Genomic DNA, 15,933 nt, shown 5'->3' with positions numbered 1-15,933 from the left:
CGAACATTTTTTTGATAAGTTGAAAAAGTTGGTTGGGGACCCAAGCATTCAATTTATTTAGGCGGGAAAATATCGAGGGGTAGGTCACTTTGATTTCTCTTTTAAAAATTATAGAAATTAATTAAATATTTATTAAATAATTTATTAAATATTGGTGTTATAAATAATATAATTAAATATTTATTTGTTTACATTTCTTATTTGCCAGCGGCTCTAGGCAAAGCTCCAACCAGTAAGGACGTTACTGGTGTTATTTGAACAGGGGCAAATCTGTTGCCAAGACCCAAGATGGCGGACAATACAGGTTTAATAAAAATTGGTTCAATCAATTCCACCCCTTCAGTCAAATTACGGGATACTAATTTAAATTAAAAATAAACTTAATTAAATTATTGATTTACGAAAATAGCCGAACCGTGCTCAGCACCCCATCTTGACCCCCCCCCCCAAAAAAAATAGAAATTCCGTTAAGTGCAAATTTGATTTTTATACGTTGTTATTATTTGTTATTTATTTAATTTATTTATTTATTTATTTATTAATAAAATGACGTCATTACGGAAGTATATAGGAAGAGGATTACGTGGCAGTATTTGAAACGATTTAAATAAAAATTAAAAATAAACATTAATTAAACTACAACATTTAAGTTAGTAAACAAAAATAAATATTAACAAAACACGAAAATTAATGATTGTGAAAACAAAAAAATAAGTTTTATTGAGGAAAAATATATTTATTATTTATATATTATATGTATAAATGGCAGTATACATAGGTGTGACAATCGGGGGGAGGGGGTCATTTATTCACGGGGGGAGGTGTGATTGAACAATCCTTGCCAAAATGGCATAAGCAAATCATAAATCGAGGCATTAAAAATCCTAATACCCGGAGTTAGAAACGGTATATTAATGTTGGCCCCAACTCCATCCATGACCAAGTTTAAACTAAATAACTCTGTTAATTAAAAACAAAAAATACCCATATAAAATTAAATCAGTATCATTATTATTATTATTTGAACCCGTGCAGAGAGAGTAGGGTACGATACTCTTCCAATAAAATTCTAAAATTTGCGATTTATTGATTTCCATAATTCATTGAAAAATTGTTTAACCATATCGTGAAATGCCGATAATAATGAGGCTATAAAGCCAGCGCCTGGGAAAGGCGCGAAATTTATAGCATCGCGACCAAATGCGACCACAGGTGGTACGAAATCTTTGGCTAATTTTACACCTTCTTCAATAATTGGAGCCACAGTGGCCGAGAACGCTAATGCGAACGAAACTGCAAAATTAATATTAATTCATTTTTAGATTCTTTAAATTAAATTAATTTAATTTAACGAAACCGTGCAGGCATTGGTAATAATTTAATGTCCGAAAAGTGGCCGTGTTTCATATATATTGGTCAACTCGGCATATTTAAAAGTGCGTGTCCAAAATATGCAAATTAGTCTTAAAAGGAATTAAATTTAACATTGTAAAAAAAACCCCCATGATTTTTCTAACTCAATGTGTTTGTAAATAAAAATTAGAACGAAATTAAATGCTGCAATAAATATTTATTTTATTTATTTATTTATTTAGTAACTTTTATATCTAATACTACTTAATATTATTTATTTATTTATTTAAAATTAAATAAAGTAATTCCGGAAGTTTCATCTCGTTCGGAAGCACCAGCTTCGTGTTTCCCGGTTAAGATATTTTTGGCCAAGTCGAAAAATCCCCCGATAAAAGGTATCTTGGCCATGTGACCCAAAACAAGGGCCACTGCCGGCGAGAAGTAGTCGAGAAGGCCCTTATGGTTCCCGTCCAACGAATTATCATCGCAGATAATCACACCGAAATTTGAAAACGTTAAAACTAAACGGGGGGAGGGGAATTAACAGTTTCCCTAATTACTTACTTAAATATCAATTAAAATATTTCAAATAACTGAAAGGCGCAGATATTGGTAACAACAAAACATTGGGACGGGGTTATGAGTGACACGATACGTTTGTCGTTTTCAAGGGCTTTGAGAATGGTACTCAAAAGTGCATTTATCATATAACCATTTTACAGCTTAATTTAACACTTAAGCCGCCAAGTTGGGGTCCGCGGGACTAAACAAAAAACAAACGATAGATAAAAGTACTCGCGGACTAATACACAATCTATTAAAGAAAAGTGCATGGTATTTGTTTCTAAACGAATGTTGTAAGGAAAAAGACAATGATTTGTATTAATTATCCATTGATTTAATTAGTTTATTACACATATATGTTTAAGCGCTAGCAGCAGGAGCAGTATCACCACCTCCTCCGGAGCCTCCATCAGCTTTTTGATCGCCACCTTTTTTGCCTCCCGCAACCTTTGTAATAGCGTCTATAATACCTTGAATCAAATTCGAAGCTTCGGATTCTCGTACGCACGCGCTTAACACAACTGAAATAAATTTGTAAAATATTATACATCATCCGCGATTTTTCAAATCAAATTGCGTAATTAACATTCAATTCGCTTTGAAGATTTCTCGAGTTCAAGGCGTTTTCGAACTGAACAGTGCAGATTTGGTAATGAAGTTCGTATTTGAAAATAATTCATTAGTTTTATATTTCGTTTTGTAAACAAAACAGATTTATTTTTTCAATTTTGACCGATTTTTTTATGGTATTACAATATTTTTAATATTTCACGTGTTCTAAGTACTAGAGGTACCGTTTCCGGAGTTATCACTAGAGGTACTACCCGAGTTATCGCTACTACCACCAGAGCTATCCCCTGTACCGCCACCAGAGTTATCGCTACTACCACCAGAGCTATCGCCACCAGAGCTATCCCCGGTACCGCCACCAGAGCTATCCCCGGTACCGCCACCAGAGCTATCCCCGGTACCGCCATCACTACTACCAGAGTTATCCCCCATACCACCGCCATCACTACTACCAGAGTTATCCCCCATACCACCGCCATCACTACTACCAGAGTTATCCCCCACACCACCGCCATCACTACTACCAGAGTTATCCCCCATACCACCGCCATCACTACTACCAGAGTTATCCCCCATACCACCGCCATCACTACTACCAGAGTTATCCCCCATACCACCGCCATCACTACTACCAGAGTTATCCCCCATACCACCGCCATCACTACTACCAGAGTTATCCCCCATACCACCGCCATCACTACTACCAGAGTTATCCCCCATACCACCGCCATCACTACTACCAGAGTTATCCCCCATACCACCGCCATCACTACTACCAGAGTTATCCCCCACACCACCGCCATCACTACTACCAGAGTTATCCCCCATACCACCGCCATCACTACTACCAGAGTTATCCCCCATACCACCGCCATCACTACTACCAGAGTTATCCCCCATACCACCGCCATCACTACTACCAGAGTTATCCCCCATACCACCGCCATCACTACTACCAGAGTTATCCCCCATACCACCGCCATCACTACTACCAGAGTTATCCCCCATACCACCGCCATCACTACTACCAGAGTTATCCCCCATACCACCGCCATCACTACTACCAGAGTTATCCCCCATACCACCGCCATCACTACTACCAGAGTTATCCCCCACACCACCGCCATCACTACTACCAGAGTTATCCCCCATACCACCGCCATCACTACTACCAGAGTTATCCCCCATACCACCGCCATCACTACTACCAGAGTTATCCCCCATACCACCGCCATCACTACTACCAGAGTTATCCCCCATACCACCGCCATCACTACTACCAGAGTTATCCCCCATACCACCGCCATCACTACTACCAGAGTTATCCCCCATACCACCGCCATCACTACTACCAGAGTTATCCCCCATACCACCGCCATCACTACTACCAGAGTTATCTCCCATACCACCGCCATCACTACCAGAGCTATCCCCCATACCACCGCCATCGCTACCGCCAGAGTTATCCCCCATACCGCCGCTATTACCGCCAGAGTTATCCCCCATACCGCCGCTATTACCGCCAGAGTTATCCCCCATACCACCGCCATCACTAGCACCAGAGGTACCCGAATTATTATCGGTGGCAGCATTGTTATTGTCTTTTTGGCCAGGCGGATTCCCGAAGTTTAAGATGCGCTCAAAGAACTGAAAGATTCCGTTGGCAAATCCCGTCGTCATGTTGTAAACGTTTCCCACTCCGGGAATTCCAACTACCATTGATGGAGAGGATTCTGTTTCTTGGACGAACGCGCCTAAGACCACTGAAATAGGCGTTCAAAATTACATTCAAATCCTGCGTCGCTCTTAAAATAACTGAATCGCGCAACTTTGGCAATCATCTATTGACCTTCCACCAATTTGGACAGTACCATAGTGACTCGAGGTTCAGTTCAGTGCAGTGCAGTGAAGTACTCAACTCAAGAGGCTCTGAACAACACAACTGTTTGGGATTTTGAATGATGCTTTGGAACTGCCAATATCTTTTCAATGAACGCATGAATCCCGTTTGGTAATGAATTTCTCATAATTTAGTTTTACTTAAGATGAATAAATATTTATTAAGGTACATATTTTGTATGATCATTAATTTTATTACAATATTTTGAACATATTTGCGCGTTTTAAGCATAACTGTACTAAAGATTAAAAAGAGAACTAAGGATATCATAAGAAGCACCATCCTTATCGCTACTATTAACAGGGGTACCAACGATATCCCTTGAAGCAGAAGAATTGCTATCATTACTAACGTTATCAGTGGGGGAATCGGAACTGCTATCGTTTTGAGTGGGGGAATCGGAACTGCTATCGTTTTGAGTGGGGGAATCGGAACTGCTATCGTTTTGAGTGGGGGAATCGGAACTGCTATCGTTTTGAGTGGGGGAATCGGAACTGCTATCGTTTTGAGTGGGGGAATCGGAACTGCTATCGTTTTGAGTGGGGGAATCGGAACTGCTATCGTTTTGAGTGGGGGAATCGGAACTGCTATCATTTTCTGTGGGGGAATCGGAACTGCTATCGTTTTGAGTGGGGGAATCGGAACTGCTATCGTTTTGAGTGGGGGAATCGGAACTGCTATCGTTTTGAGTGGGGGAATCTGAACTGCTATCGTTTTGAGTGGGGGAATCTGAACTGCTATCGTTTTGAGTGGGGGAATTTGAACTGCTATCGTTTTGAGTGGGGGAATTTGAACTATCATTTTCTGTGGGGGAATTTGAACTATCATTTTCTGTGGGGGAATTTGAACTATCATTTTCTGTGGGGGAATTTGAACTATCATTTTCTGTGGGGGAATTTGAACTATCATTTTCTGTGGGGGAATTTGAACTATCATTTTCTGTGGGGGAATTTGAACTATCATTTTCTGTGGGGGAATTTGAACTATCATTTTCTGTGGGGGAATTTGAACTATCATTTTCTGTGGGGGAATTTGAACTATCATTTTCTGTGGGGGAATTTGAACTATCATTTTCTGTGGGGGAATTTGAACTATCATTTTCTGTGGGGGAATTTGAACTATCATTTTCTGTGGGGGAATTTGAACTATCATTTTCTGAGGGGGAATCTGAACCGCTATCATTTTCTGAGGGGGAATCTGAACCGCTATCATTTTCTGAGGGGGAATCTGAACCGCTATCATTTTCTGTGGGGGAATCTGAACCGCTATCATTTTCTGTGGGGGAATCTGAACCGCTATCATTTTCTGTGGGGGAATCTGAACCGCTATCATTTTCTGTGGGGGAATCTGAACCGCTATCATTTTCTGTGGGGGAATCTGAACCGCTATCATTTTCTGTGGGGGAATCTGAACCGCTATCATTTTCTGTGGGGGAATCTGAACCGCTATCATTTTCTGTGGGGGAATCTGAACCGCTATCATTTTCTGTGGGGGAATCTGAACCGCTATCATTTTCTGTGGGGGAATCTGAACTGCTATCATTTTCTGTGGGGGAATCTGAACTGCTATCATTTTCTGTGGGGGAATCTGAACCGCTATCATTTTCTGTGGGGGAATCTGAACCGCTATCATTTTCTGTGGGGGAATCTGAACTGCTATCATTTTCTGTGGGGGAATCTGAACTGCTATCATTTTCTGTGGGGGAATCTGAACTGCTATCATTTTCTGTGGGGGAATCTGAACTGCTATCATTTTCTGTGGGGAAATCTGAACTGCTATCATTTTCTGTGGGGGAATCTGAACTGCTATCATTTTCTGTGGGGGAATCTGAACTGCTATCATTTTCTGTGGGGGAATCTGAACTGCTATCATTTTCTGTGGGGGAATCTGAACTGCTATCATTTTCTGTGGGGGAATCTGAACTGCTATCATTTTCTGTGGGGGAATCTGAACTGCTATCATTTTCTGTGGGGGAATCTGAACTGCTATCATTTTCTGTGGGGGAATCTGAACTGCTATCATTTTCTGTGGGGGAATCTGAACTGCTATCATTTTCTGTGGGGGAATCTGAACTGCTATCATTTTCTGTGGGGGAATCTGAACTGCTATCATTTTCTGTGGGGGAATCTGAACTGCTATCATTTTCTGTGGGGGAATCTGAACTGCTATCATTTTCTGTGGGGGAATCTGAACTGCTATCATTTTCTGTGGGGGAATCTGAACTATCATTTTCTGTGGGGGAATCTGAACTATCATTTTCTGTGGGGGAATCTGAACTATCATTTTCTGTGGGGGAATCTGAACTATCATTTTCTGTGGGGGAATCTGAACTATCATTTTCTGTGGGGGAATCTGAACTATCATTTTCTGTGGGGGAATCTGAACTATCATTTTCTGTGGGGGAATTTGAACTATCATTTTCTGTGGGGGAATCTGAACTGCCATCGTTACTATCATTTTCAGTGGGGGAATTTGAACTGCCATCGTTACTATCGTTTTCTGTGGGGGAATTTGAACTGCTATCATTTTCAGTGGGGGAATTTGAACTGCCATCGTTACTTTCGTTTTCTGTGGGGGAATTTGAACTGCTATCATTTTCAGTGGGGGAATCTGAACTGCTATCGTTACTACCGTTTTCAGTGGGGGAATCTGAACTGTTATCGTTACTACCGTTATCAGTGGGGGAATCTGAACTGCTATCGTTACTACCGTTATCAGTGGGGGAATCTGAACTGCTATCGTTATTACCGTTATCAGTGGGGGAATCTGAACTGCTATCGTTATTACCGTTATCAGTGGGGGAATCTGAACTGCTATCGTTACTACCGTTTTCAGTGGGGGAATCTGAACTGCTATCGTTACTACCGTTTTCTGTGGGGGAATCTGAACTGCTATCGTTACTACCGTTTTCTGTGGGGGAATCTGAACTGCTATCGTTACTACCGTTATCAGTGGGGGAATCTGAACTGCTATCGTTACTACCGTTATCAGTGGGGGAATCTGAACTGCTATCATTACTACCGTTATCAGTGGGGGAATCTGAACTGCCACCGCTAGCACTTTCTAGAGTGGAGGCATTCGAACTGCCACCGCTAGCACTTTCTAGAGTGGAGGCATTCGAACTGCCACCGCTAGCACTTTCTAGAGTGGAGGCATTCGAACTGCCATCGTTTGCACCGTTTTCAGTGGGGGAATTTGAACTGGTATCACCACCATCGTTTACAGAGGGGGAATTTGAACTGGTATCACCACCATCGTTTACAGAGGGGGAATTTGAACTGGTATCACCACCATCATTTACAGAGGGGGAATTTGAACTGGTATCACCACCATCGTTCACAGAGGGGGAATTTGAACTGGTATCACCACCATCGTTTTCAGTGGGGGAATTTGAACTGCCACCGTTGGCATTTTTTAGAGTGGGGTCATTCGAACTACCACCGCTTGCACCGTTTTCAGTGGGGGAATTTGAACTGCTATCACCACCATCGTTTACAGTGGGGGAACTTGTACTGTCCCTAGGGGTACTCGCACCGTCCTCAGTACCAGAGGCTGCACCATTCTTATTGTCTCTTTGAAAGATTTTCCCGAAGGGCAAGATGCCCTCAAAGAACCGATACACTCCGCTGATAAATCCCGTGGTCTCCTTGTAAGCAAATCCAACCACGGGAACGTCACCTACTCCTTGCGTAGACTGAGATTCTGGAACAAAGGCTACTAAAACCACTGAAACAGTTGTGGAAAATTATAATCATCTTAATTCTTAAACATCAGGAATAACTGAATTGAACAGCTTTTAGAAAACAATTGCTGATCCCGCAACTCGACGAACACAAAAGGATCAACTGGACCTGGTGTTTGACCATTCACCAGCTTTGACAGTAACTTCTTGACTCGAGAGTAAGTACTTCCAGTTCAGTTAAAGTAAGGAACTTAACTCTGAGAGTCTGATCAACGAAATCAACGACATAAGACAAACCAGATGAGAACGAGTAATGAATGAGATGAACTTAATTAAGTACAAAAATAATATTTTTGTTTCATTTTATTGTTTTGATCGATAGGTCATTACAGGAGTGTACCATCGCGTATGACGCGCTTTACATGCCACCGCCAGCAGCGGGTTGAGAAGCAGCACTAGGTTTTTCAGCACCAGTAACACCCGAAACAATACCCTGAGCCATATCGCCGGCAGAAGCCATGACCTTGCCAAACATCTTAGCGAATTCTCCGATAATGGGAATACCTTCCAACAGTTTCACAATTGGCGCGGCTGATGATTCTCGAATCAAACACGTCAACGAAACTGAAAAATTAACGTCAAAATACGTCCCATGATTAATCGTTAAACGTAAATCCTAAATCAGAGTTTTAGGAAAAGGTTTTGGGATAAGAAATATATCGTGACGTCAAGGTTTCAGTTTCAGATATATCGTGACGTCAAGGTTTCAGTTTCAGATATATCGTGACAAGATTCGGATATGGAAATTGTGACGCGAGGATCTCTCGGATTCAGATATGGATGTACAGATGGTGAGGTGAGGATCTCTCGGATTCAAATATGAATGAACAGTTAGTGAGGTGACGACCTTGCGGATTCAGATATGGATGAACACATAGTGTGGTGAGGGTCTCTCGGATTCAGATACAGATGTACAAATAGTGACAAGAGGCTCTCTCGGATTCAGATACAGATGTACAAATAGTGACAAGAGGCTCTCTCGGATTCAGATACAGATGTACAAATAGTGACAAGAGGCTCTCTCGGATTCAGATACAGATGTACAAATAGTGTGGTGGGGTCTCTCGGATTCAGATATAGATGAACACATAGTGACACGAGGGTCCATTGGATTCAGATATGGATGAACACATAGTGACACGAGGGTCCAATGGATTCAGATATGGATGAACACATAGTGACACGAGGGTCCATTGGATTCAGATATGGATGAACACATAGTGACACGAGGGTCCATTGGATTCAGATACAGACAAATAAATAATGGTAACAAATTTTCAGGGAAATTTACATTGAAAAGCAAGAAGAAAAGGAATTCTGGGTAAAAATATCAAAGACGACGGCAGAAACAATCTTCAATTTCACATTAAAAACTTTCAAACACGCGTGTATTTTAAAAAAACACACCAAAATACGTAATATAACCATTTTCAAATCGACTAAACTTCAGAATAAATTCAAACTTCTATAAAACAAATAATTTTGACAAAAATAATAATATTCAATTTAATTTAAGATGGTTTCGTTCACATTAACAAAGAAATGTATTTAACTCTACCAGCTCTGCACGGTTCAGCTATTTGCAAAAGTTGGAACAAAAACGAAAAAACGAAAAAGTTGCTGAGAAAAACTTACGGACGACGATGGCCAAAACGAAAAAGGTAGAGTTCTTCATGGTGATAATAAATACTTTAGATTTTTAGCTGGTATAACAAACGTGTTGAATCACGGTTAAGAATGTAATAACGCAACGGGCCAACCTAGTCCTTTTATACTGAAAAATCCCAGCTTTGCTAGAACTTTCCAGGAACTATAACGTATAATTATAATGGTATGACACGAAGTCAAACGCGATCTACTTTCAAAGTGCACCTTTTCATCGTAAGATCGCAGCTATTACATCCTCCAACTTCCACAATACAAAAACGCCTTTAATTTTGTAAAATCACGTGCAAAACCCCTTTACCGAATTTAAAATGGACCTTTCCAATGGAAGGCGCGAGCAGCGAGACGTTCACGCTTTACAATAACGAAATACTTAATGCAGTTGAAGTTAACCGGAGTTACATTATCCATCAGCTGGTTAAGCCTAATACGGAGACAATACTAGTTTACAGCGTTATTAAGCTGAAATGGTGCCCTTTAACAAAGCGTCTTTAATAGACGTGTGACATTGTCTATGGAGAAACAACGTGGTTGTTGGTAGAAAATCAACCGGAATTATATCCCAGCATGCTTAGAGAAACTCATAGACAACAGGCTTAACAAGGCGGACTTTTACGGCTCAAATCTACACCGTTACCACGAAAACTCAACACATACACGAGCATCGTACGATACTCGTACTAATCCGCCTTCGTTTAATTCTAAAGTTCCCGGCTTAGTTGACTGTACTGTAAAACAATGGACGGGTTGTCACTTATCCTCTATTGTAGTGTCAAGCGAAGATGGTTGCCAGGTTTAAAGTTTACGTGGCTTTTGCAAAATGTTAGTGCGTCATCAAAGCTCGTGGCAAACGCGAAACTATGATTTTTCAAAACACTGGGACAATACCTACTCTACCTTATAATTAAGAACATAATTTTTTTTTGTAAATCCACTGGAGTGTAATTAGGCCTAGAAATTCCAATTTTGATTATCGAAAATTTACTATATTTATTAACAAATCAAATTATATCATCGGTCTTTAAATTTTGATTTCGTTGTTTAAATTTCTAGTTAAATTCTATTTATTTTTTGATTTTGTTGATTAAATTTCTTGATAAATTCTATTTATATTTTGATTTTGTTGATTAAATTTTTGATAAATTCTATTTATTTTTTGATTTATTAGTAAATTTGGTTAATGAAATAGAGTCGCTTATTCTAATTTATCTGTGTATTATATTACTGATATTACAGTATATTATTAAATCTATATTTACTTTTCAAAAAACCTTTTTTTATTTTAAATTTTTTCGTGATACAACTTGATCGAATATTTTCTTATTTAACAGTGACAGACAACCAGACCTTAATTGCCTCATTTCCATAATTAATTCGAATTAAATTAACGTTAACTAACGGTTTCGCTATCGAAATTTATGCTCGCATTCACAATAAAATAAATTAAAAATACGGTTGTCATTAAACTTGTACTTTTTCGGGGCTGTTAATGCCTAAAATCAAATAGTTCGTAGAGAAATAAATTGTTTGAAGACTGATCTGTTTAAATACCCAAACCCACATTCGGATTGAAAAGTTATTAGAAAATTGATTATCACCAAATTTATGGTAAAATAGCCATAAGAAATTAGGCCTAACCACGATAAGAATGCAGTATTTTTTGTACAGTTGTAGAATTAAGTGCTTTGTTTGTTATGTTTTTATGCGACTACAGTGTACAGTCTACTACAATTGTACACGTCTACACGTCGGCGACTATGGCGTAGAATTTCTCAATTCAAAACTGAGCTGAGCATCTACTGTTAAATTTACGTTGACTTTATTTTAGAGTAATTTATTTAAAATAATAATATTGTAATGATAATAATAATAGCCAAATTAAGCATTGGGTTAACACGATATGTAAATAAAAATTAGGATAATTAGATTTATATATATTTAATGATAACAAATTGGACTAGAGTCCAGCTCAAACATCGCGCAATTATCTCATAATCTAAATAATTCAAACTTCTAAATTATTGGCTCATTTTCTTACGCTACGAAAGTTTCCTTAATGAAAATTTATAATAACTTCTAGGCCAAACCACGCTAAACAATTAAAACATCGCCTGACAATGACTGCTAGCAATCAAGTCAACTAAACACTTGATTTTCATATTAGGATAACTTTGACAAATTTCTTTTGTTCGATTAAAAATTTGCATTTATATTAATTGTACTCAAAAGAATAAACAATTGGCGGATTAACACCCTTACGTCATTATAACAGTGTAAAGTAGTTCATAGTAGGCGATGTATGACGTCATATGAAAAGCTCGACAGTCGACACGTAGCAACAGTTCCCCCATCTGCTAACACTTTTCATCACCACGTGCGAATTTAAGTATACAATAACATTTTGGCGCCAATTAATTTTTTTTTATTTTATTTTCGCGCCAAATATCTTAAGAGCGCGTGCTGAAAGTCGCGCGCGCTCGCGCTATTTGTAAGGAAAAATAAAAAAGACAATGGCACTTGTCAGTGAGTAGGAAAATAATGGAGAATGTTATTTTAAGCTTAAAATAATAACAAGAGGTCCTGGTTATTGATTTCTCAATTCTAGGTTTCCAATTCCCCTTTCAAATATTCACGCGCAATTATTGAATAGAGACAAAGGCTCGGAGTAAAAAAGCCGTACACCTCCCCTTTCCCCCAATTGATAGCTTTAACTGTATTAACGAATTTGAAACGAAGAACAAAATTTGTATCGAAATTACATTACTTGACTCTAGTTTAAGGCGATTTTTTGAAAGGGTTCCTAGTTTGATAGCGCTGTTGAGTGACAGTGTATATTTTTGGAAGCATTGTAATTTGTCACGAGCTTCAAAAACAGTACCAGTATTTTGTTCCACATTGAATTTTTTGGGAAAGTCAGGGACTTTTCGGATATTTTTAATGTTTTCTTTTTCGGCTCAAAAAAATGAAAATGAAATATGACTAGGTGTCTATGATTTATCTGGAAATTGAAAACTAGGCCTAGAGAGCAGCTTATAGGCGCTAGCACAGTCTACAAGTATAACGGCGGTAGACAATATATATTTTAGGTCTAATTACGTGTGAAAATTGTATTCGTTTTTCGAACTATACGGACCTATATTTTTATAACAGTTTATTTTTTGATTCGATATATTCCAAGATTGATTACTTTTTGATTACTAGGCTAGAGACTATGGGAATATATATAGTTAGTTACAGTCTTGAAAAACCAGGTTTGGTAATTTGGAGAATTCTAAGAATACAAATTAAAGTTGATATTTAAAGCCCAAAAATTAAACTTAAAATTAAAAAAAAAACCTAAGGATAAAAAAACCACGTGACACAATCAATAATAAACTAAATTAACCGTACGTTAATAGAAAAAATTACACATATACCCTTATAACAATCTAAAGGTTAACACGCAAATACTACAACACGCGTAATCGATCCAAGGTACAATGAAACATCAAAAATACCCCTTAATATTACTTAAACAACGAAAGAAAGAAATCCTCCGAAATAAATAAATAAGCATTCATAACCCCTTTACCTTGGGAATCCCTGAATACGAATACGAAAACAATATAATATAATATAACCGCCCCCTTGACCATTGGCCAGCTGCTATTGGTTAATTCACTTAAGTTAATTCTATATAGTGTTTAATATATTCCGAGGTAGTTGTATCGTATGGTTGGTTTCAACCAATCAGGATAGTCGCGCTACGCATTATGGGTCAACATAAAATATTGTAATTCTTTCTTACTTTTGCACACGTAAAATATTGGGAAGGTATTTTTTACTTATTTCCCGCGCTGGTTCGCGCCTATTGGAGGGAAAAGGCGGGAAAAAAAGAATATTCCCGCGTGCGTGTTTCGCGCTCATTTCGCACGCGCGCGCGCGATTTACGCGAAACTCGCACGAGATTCCATGTATAGGGGGCTTTATTTTAATAATATATTTAAAGTCCTCGTGCTATTCCCAACCCCCCCCCCACTCCGCACCCAAATTTCCCGCCAAATCTATATATATCAGAATTTCCTTTTATTAAAATATAGTCAAAAGTAAATTAAACGAAACATTTCAAAAAAAAATTGTTTCGGAAATACTTTCCCCAACTTGTTTTCGATTCAAACATTACTCACGTGTCAAAAAATTGTCAGTTTTTTCGAGATATCTTTAAACGGGCTGTTGGCCTATTTATTGGAAAATGTACGGTACCCGGCCACACCAGGACCAGTGGATAGGTAGTAGGTAGTTCTTGAGCGCGACCCAACTTGCCAAAGACCGATAAGTACAAACCGTGTAATCTTTTTCTTTTGGGGTCGTAAGGACCCCGAGATAGATAGAGAGAGAGATGGGACGGGAGAAAAACATAAAGAAAAAAATAACACGCAAAAACCATTTTTCAGAAGTTCATTCTTCAACTCGGAGAAAGAGAGAAAGAGAAATGGCACTCTGTATTATTTTCCCATAGACTTTAGTATAGTTGAAAGTAATACCAGTGCCGCCATTACTTAGAATATACACACATATATATAGTGAAACGGCAGTGGAGTGTCTGTCGCTCGTTGAAATGTAGGTTTCAAAGGTAAAAGAGCTCGAGGTAAGATATGATAGAGCGGCGGCGGTAATGTTATTTTTCCATTGAATTTAGTAGGGGATAAGGTAGCCCAATGCCATTACTCTTTCTCTCTAAAAGAGTGAAAGGTAGAAGTCTAGAATCATTCCATAAATAGTATATTGTGTAGGAAAATCCATTTTTTACAACTCAAGACGAAACGATAAATCAATACATTTTTCCTTCCAATATTTTAGTTTTTTTGGGGTTTTTTTTTCGTTTCGGTGAAAAGTGGAGGAGCAAACTAACAAATATAAGAAAACTGGTATACCCATTGAGTGACTTAGATTGTTAGAAAAATTAAGAAATTTAAATGTTTTTTTTTTAATATTATTTTTGGGTTTTAATTTAATTTTAATTTTAATTTTAAAATGGGTCAACCCATGGTCGGACTAACTTATTTGGGGACTCTGGGTTAAGTCACGTCATTAGGACACCGAAATAAAAATATTCTAGAATATTTGATCCAATGTAATATCTACTTTATAATAATTCTAAAGTTAAAAAAAAAACATTAAAAATAATTTAAATAAAATATAATTACAAATAGTTGTATTTCTTATATAAATGCAACTAAAGTAATCTGATTGGGTAAAAAGGTCAATAGCTATCTCATCTTCCGAGTGATTAATGTTGTTTTACGACTGACAAAGAAAAGAAAAGAAAAATTTCAATTCCGAACGAATCTTTTAACTTCCTCATTTCGTATTAAAAAATTCCAAGCGACCAGGGACCCCCAGTACACAAGTATTTGATGGGAAGAATAACAACGCTATTTAACATTAGATATCAATCCGCTATACCTTTTCCTATACGCTTACTATCTATTACTGATCTATGGAATGATTTCAATACTATGAACGATGAACTGTCTCGTATCGTATTAGCCCAATCTTTATTCCTTAACCCCCGAGGGGATCGCCACTCCCTTCCCCGAAACACCCATAACGAATAAGGGTTCTTAAAACCGAGAACTTTATAATTCCTTTGGGACTGAATTGAACTAAGATTTTCAGTCTATTGTAGACACCGGTTGATTTGCACACCTCACAAATGACAAAGAAAGTTCCCTTTGGAACTGAATCGAACTAAGATTTTCCGTTTATTGTAGATAGCCGTTTGATTTGCACACGTCATGAACAAATGACAATCAAAGTTCACTTGTTCGCCGCACAATGCAAAGGTTTTGTACATCAAGAACTCATATAACACCCGAGAACATTTTTATAATCCATAGAAATAGGGTTATTATACCATAATACATAATGCATATAATATGGAGTATGTAGTTCAAATACAACTATACTTTCGTGGCACTGTATGTTATATTCGTATTAGTCTTAATTCAGACAAAGCTGTGGACCTGCTATATCGTGATTTTCGAAGCGAGAACTCGAGTCATTGGAGGCGAACGAAATTTGCTTTTTATTTCACGTGGGCCCCGCAATTTCCCCAAAATGTGATTAAGCATTAAGAAGGGGCCCCCGTTATTGCTTC

The 15,933-nt window shown here is 38.2% G+C and overlaps 1 protein-coding gene and 1 long non-coding RNA gene across 4 annotated transcripts in view; both read right to left on the bottom strand.

The window, feature by feature from the left end:
- Nucleotides 1-15,933, bottom strand: part of LOC149597169 (uncharacterized) — a 267,950-nt gene that overhangs the window by 156,831 nt on the left and 95,186 nt on the right. The gene's annotated exons all lie outside the window — the stretch shown is intronic.
- On the bottom strand, nucleotides 2,230-10,763 carry LOC149597171 (uncharacterized). Its single transcript, XR_016379273.1, has 2 exons — nucleotides 9,765-10,763; nucleotides 2,230-2,438 (listed from the first exon to the last, which is right to left on the bottom strand). It is a non-coding gene; the product is annotated as an uncharacterized LOC149597171 (long non-coding RNA).

This window comes from Phalangium opilio, unplaced genomic scaffold (genome assembly GCF_054372755.1).
Source record: "Phalangium opilio isolate 3A_F unplaced genomic scaffold, DU_Popi_V2 ptg000369l_1, whole genome shotgun sequence".
NCBI lineage: Eukaryota > Metazoa > Arthropoda > Arachnida > Opiliones > Phalangiidae > Phalangium > Phalangium opilio.
The sequence above is the reverse complement of the archived record's forward strand: the minus strand, read 5'-3'. Positions and strand labels throughout refer to the sequence as shown.